This window comes from Cavia porcellus, unplaced genomic scaffold (genome assembly GCF_034190915.1).
Source record: "Cavia porcellus strain 051 isolate PalLab524CR breed Dunkin Hartley unplaced genomic scaffold, mCavPor4.1 scaffold_11, whole genome shotgun sequence".
Lineage (NCBI taxonomy): Eukaryota > Metazoa > Chordata > Mammalia > Rodentia > Caviidae > Cavia > Cavia porcellus.
This window is the reverse complement of record NW_026947494.1, coordinates 284,602-290,733: the sequence shown is the minus strand read 5'-3', so window position 1 is coordinate 290,733 and position 6,132 is coordinate 284,602.

Sequence of the window (6,132 nt, the reverse complement as noted above, 5' to 3'; positions counted from 1 at the left end):
TTGTGGGTGAAGGTCTTTGAATTTGAGGGACTTAATGTTTTTCAATTCTTTATGTATTCTGGGTATAAGTCCTTTGTCTGCATGACTGCTGGCTAAAATTATTTCCCATTCTGTGGATTTTCTTTTCACTCTGTTAGTGATTTCCTTTGTAGCACAAAGACTTTTAAATAATATGAGATTCCAATTTTTAATTCTTTGAAGTGTTTCCCATGCAATTTGCTTTTTGTTCATGAATTCTTTGCCTACTTCTATGTCTCCAAGACTTCTACCTATTTTGTATTCCAGTAGATTTAGTGTTTCTGTTTTAATATTTAGCTCTTTGATACATTTAGACTTTAGTTTTATGTATGGTGATAGGCATGAGCCTAGTTTCAGTCTTTGGCATGTGGAGAGCCAATTTTTACAACACCTTTTATTAATGAGTCTATCCTTTTTCCAGTGAACATATTTAGCCCCTTTATCAAATATCAGGTGGCTGAGTGTCTTTGAAATTATATTCACATCTTCTAATCCATTCCATACAGGTCTATTTCTTTGCAGCACCATGCTGATTTTCTCATTGTAGCTTTGTAGCATAGATTCAAATCAGGAAACAAGATGCCTCCTGGCTTGCCTTTGTGGCCCTGAATTGCCTTTGGTATTCTAGGTTTCTTCTGTCTCCAAATGAATTTTAGGTGTGTTTTCTCCAGATCTGTGAGATATGTTAATTATATTTTGTATGGGATTGCTTTAAATCTGTATAACAGTTTTGGGAGTATGGCCACTTTCACAATGTTGGTTCTTCCTACCCAAGAGCAAGAAATATCCTTCCATTTTCTAATGCACTCTTTAGTGTCCTTTCTAAGCATAGAATTATTTTCAGCATATAGGTCTTTTACATTCTTAGTTAGGTTGATTCCTAAGTATTTCATTTTTTAATGCTATTGTAAAAAGCAATATCTCCATAGTATCTCTCAGTGAGTTTTTGTTTGTGTACAGTAATGCTATTGATTTTTGAGCATTGACTTTGTATCCAGCTACACTGCTGAGTTTGTTTATTATCTTTAGTCATCTTTTAATGGAGTTTTTTGGGTCTTCCATATACAGTATCATGTCATTTGTAAATAGTGATAATTTAACTTGTTCCTTTCCTATCTTTATTCCTTTTATTTCTCTCTCTTATTTAATTGCCCTGGCTAGTATTTCCAGAACTATATTGAATAGGAGTGGTGATAGTGGAAATCTTTGTCTTGCTCCTGATTTTTGAGTGAAAGCTTTCAGCTGCTGTCCATTTAATATAATGTTGGCTGTTGGTTTGTCATAGATGGCCTTTATGAGATTGAAGTAGGTACCACATTTTCTGAGTTTTTGAAGGGCTTTTTTTCATGAACATGTGTTGGACTTTTCCAAAAGCTTTTTATGCATACATGGAGATGACCACTTGGTTTTTATTTTTGGCTCTATTGTTGTGGTGTATTATATTTATTAACTTGCATACATTAAACCACCTCTGCATCTCTGGGATGAATCCCTCTTGGTCATGGTGCATAATCTTCTTAATGATTTGTTGCATTTGCCAGTATTTATTTGAGAATCTTTGCATCAGTGTTCTTTAGTGAGATTGGCCTATAGTTCTTCTTTTAGGTTGGATCTTTCTCTGGTTTTGGTATCAGAGTAACACTTGCATCGAGGAATGATTTAGGGAGGATTTCTTCCTTTTCAATTTTATTGAAGAGTTTAAGGAGTATTGGCATCAACTCTTCTCTAAATTTCTTGTAGATTCAGCCATAATCCATCAGGACCTGTGCTTTTCTTTGTTAGTAAGCTGTTAATTACATTTTCAATTTCAATAGTTGATATTGGTTATTCAAAATTCCTATTTGTTTTTTGGTTGAGCTTTGGCAATTCATGTTTCTAGAAATATGTCCATTTCCTCTGTGTTTTCCATTCTATGTTAGTAGAGATTTTTCAATGCAGGTTTTGATGTTCTTTTGAATTTCCATGGGCTCTGTAGTGATTTTCCTCTTTTCAGTTCTTATTACATGAATTTTGTTTTTTTCCTTCTTTTTCTTGATAAGGTTAACTAGAGATTAGTCAATTTTGTATATTCTCTCAAAAATCAGTTTTTTGATTCATTGATTCTTTTTTTTCTTAGTTTTAATTTATTTCTTCTCTAGCTGTGCTGAGCAACTCCTTTCTAAAGTTGTTATTTCTTTACATGAGATATTACTTATAATTTGATTTCCTCTATAGCCTCATATAATTTTTTAAAAAGTTTCATTTGCTATCATTTTAGAGATTTCTGATGTGTTGCTTTTGAAGTCCTCTGTTTCAGTATATCCTTTACTTGTTCCTGATGGACTAGATGTTTGAGATTACATTTCACTTTTTCATTTTGCCATTTTCCCCTTTAGGGTTAATATTTGGTCCTTCAGTCCCACTAATGTCAACTGTTGGTAGTGTGTATCCTGAGGCCCTACTGTAAGGTTGATGATTTTCCAATTGCTCAGTTCCACAGTGAAACAGTGGGCTTGTCACCTGAATTCCCCTTGCAGGGCCTGTTAGGTGAGTTCTATATTTTTCCTAGTTCTATATTTTTCCTTGTCAGCCTAGGAGTACTGATGGAAATCAACCCCTAGTTCCTGCTGTTATTATGTCTTCAGGTTGTTTAGAATCACTAGATCTCCATGTTTATAGTGTTTGTCTTGACTGGGACCCTACTATGTCTCTGGATGTTCCCCAGGCTCCCTTATTTTTCTCCAGGTTGGGGAAGGCTTTATTGGCACCCTCCTCAACCTACCCGATATTCTTTGTGTGGAGCAAGGACTCACCCACTCACATGCCAAGTTCACCAATAGCCTATTTCTGGAGGAGCTTTGCTGTTGCTCCTGTTTACCCACTGATGGTGGCAAACTCTATTCCTATTTTAGGGGTAAACTCACATCACTGATGGAAGCCTACTGAGTTCTTCTTTTGGTATGAGGGGTTACTGAGTCTCCCCTTGATACCACATGGCTAATCCACTGCAGTCCAAAGTTTTGGGGGTAGATGAGTGAGCTGAAGGTCAACCACAATAGTAGGTCCAGGAATTGAGGGGGTCCCTGATGTCATCAGTGGGCCTGCTGGGTCACTTGTTCCAGGTTGGAGTTCCTAGGTCCTGAGGTGGGTGGCCAGGACTGCAGAGACATGGAGGGGCCCAGTTCTGGCCCAGTCATGCCCACACCAGTGGCTAGAGTTCCTGGGTCCTGCAAGGTGGTCTGCAAGGAAGTTGTGGGTTGCGGGGGGGGGGGAGGATTGAGCCCAGCCCCATGCATGCTTTTAGCTGGAGTTCATGGGTCCTGTCAAGTCTTGTTTCCTGGAATGAGTAGGCTGTATTCAAAAAAGAAATACTCTTGGATTTGTTGTCTGCATCTCCTTTAAGTGGGTTTCTTCTCCCAGGTAGAGTCCTGGAATCTTTTGTCCTCTCCTTGGTTTTCTTCCAGATTGTTTCCTGATTCCTTGTTATTTTTAAAAGATCTTTCATTTCCTGTTCATAGCTGCAATCTTGTTTTCAAGGTCTGAAATTCTATCTTCACTTGTTGAGGTGTTTTTGCCAACTTTCAATTGAATCTTTGATTTGCTGTATATCTCTTTGAATCTGCTTCATGCGTTCTGTTTGTTTCTTATATTGTTCATTCAGGCATCCATCTTTTTGCATTGTTCCTCTAATTTTTTAACTATGTCTTCTTCAGATGTGATCAGCATTTCTTTCATTACATTTGTCATTTGTTGTTTTATATGGGAGATTATTTCTGATCTGAGTTCTTTTATAGTTTCCCAGAATTGTTTCTTTACTTCACTTGTTATCATCTCAGGAATTTAAGGTGTGTGGTTTTTCTGTGTCCTTGTCTCCTAAGCTTGTGTGTGTGAGGTTGGAAGTTTGAGATTGCATTTTGCTCTTTCATTTTGTCATTTTCCTATATTTCCGGGCTTCAGATGACGTTGCAAAGCTTTCCCTGTGTGCTGAGAATCACCTGGCCCACTTTTGGTTCCTAGGGAAGACTTCAGGCAACTGAAAGCCACTTGGAGGTCACTGGGCATGACCCAGGTAGGCCCACAGAGACCTCTTGAGCATCCTCTGGTGATTTGGGATGCTGGGTGTAGTCTTACTATGTGGGAGCGATGTTCCAAAACTTCCCTGTGCACTGGGATTCAACTCACACATGTTTGGCTACCAGAACAGAATTCAAGCTCCAGCTAGCCACTTGAAGGTCATTGGGCATGGCCCAGTTAGACCTGTGGGGACCACCCATGACTCCCCTAGTCATTTGGGATGTTGGACATGGTCTTACTGGTTGGGAACAAGGTATCAAACCTTCCCCATGTGCTGGGGTTCAACTTGCACACATTTGGCTACTGCCTCTGAATTCAGGCCCCTGCTAGCCACTTGGAGGTCACTTTGAGTGGTCCAGTTAGGTTTATGGGGGCCTTCCTTGTGTCTTCTGGTGATTTGGGATACTGGGAATGGTCTTACTGGATGGAAGTGACTTTGTTTCTGGAGCTTCCCCATGTGCTGGGATTCAACTCATGCATGTTCAGCTCCCAGGACTGAATTGAGGCCCCTGCTACCCACTTAGAGGTCCCTGGGCATCTCCTTAAACCATTTTTATAAAATGTAAAATAATGAACTCAGACAGGAGGACATATCCTTGCTTTCTTCCTCTAATGCAGAAAAATTGTTTATAACTTTGAAGTATCTATGTGCAGTATATAGTGCATAATACATTTTGAATGATGCTAATTTTACTTCATTTTTATTCCTTTATGATCCTAGTAGTGTAAGCACCATGGATGTGCTTTCATCACTTCCTGCCACAGAAACCTTCACCTGTAGAAATCTGTAGAATTCCAGTCTCAGTTGAGGTTCCTCATTGCACTTCTGTCAGTACTGCTGCACACTTGCTTTCTCTCCTATACATGAAATTAGGGATATCATGTCATATTGTTTGGAGAATGACATTAAAGAATCCTGCAGTGACTGTGAATAAAATTATGGAACTCACAGCTCAGAGAAATGTTGAATAAGAGCTGAGGATTCCAGTCAATCTCTTCTATGGAAAAAGTGAAAGCCAGGTAGTTCTGGTAGTTTCTGGGTGTCAGCCTACAGAGGGAGCATAGAGTCCCATAGGGAAAAGGATCAATGATCATCTTCCATCCAATCCAATATCATTTATGACCTGAATGCTTGTAGTGTTTCCACACATACATAGAATGGGAACTTAAGCATGTATGTGATCATATTGGAAGTTCAATTTTTAATGGCATTAGAATGAGAGGCATTCTCATGAAGGCTTTTTGTGGCCTTACCAATTTGAAGGAAGAATTCCTTAAGTATTCAGGTATGTGAGGACACTGAGAAAATTATCACTCATAAATCAGGAACCAGATTATCTCTTGATTTTTCCACAGCCTGTGTAACTATTAAAAGTAAATGACTGTTGATATAGACAACCAGTTATTGTTCCATTCTTATGCAGTAGGCTGAGAAAAGTTAAGTCATGAATAAGGATAAACAACCAGTAAATTCAATTCATCATTGGAAGAACAGGTTCCATGAAGTCTTAGAGTTTATTAGGGATGCACATGAATTAATTTTGGCTTTACATGGACCTTAACACTTCAACATATTTGGAGGAAATTTAAAACAAAAAGAAGTTTACATCCATGTTGGGTGTTATAAATCATCTTTGGCATCAATAACTAAGATAACTGCATGTATTAGCACATCACTTAATACTTAACATTAACACATTGATGTTCACAACAGAGATGTTCTCTTAAGTTGGAAATTTGAAACAAGTGGGAAATAGATTACCTAAACCTCTGTCCATCTATTTTATATATCTGTGCCCAGCAAATTACAGGAGACTCCCACTAACTTCAGACCACTAAACAAAAACGAAAACAAATCATGAAAATATAGAGGAACATTTGAGAGAAGCACAGTGGAACATGGGAACCTATAAAATTCAACATCAAAAAATTTAAGCATCAACATTTTAAACTTTAAAGTATAAATGTAAACTAAAGGCCAAAACAAACTTTGTAGAAGTGCTTATTTGAAAGTGCCCCATTCTCCTCATCTTTCCCACAGTTTTGTGCACAAATAATCAC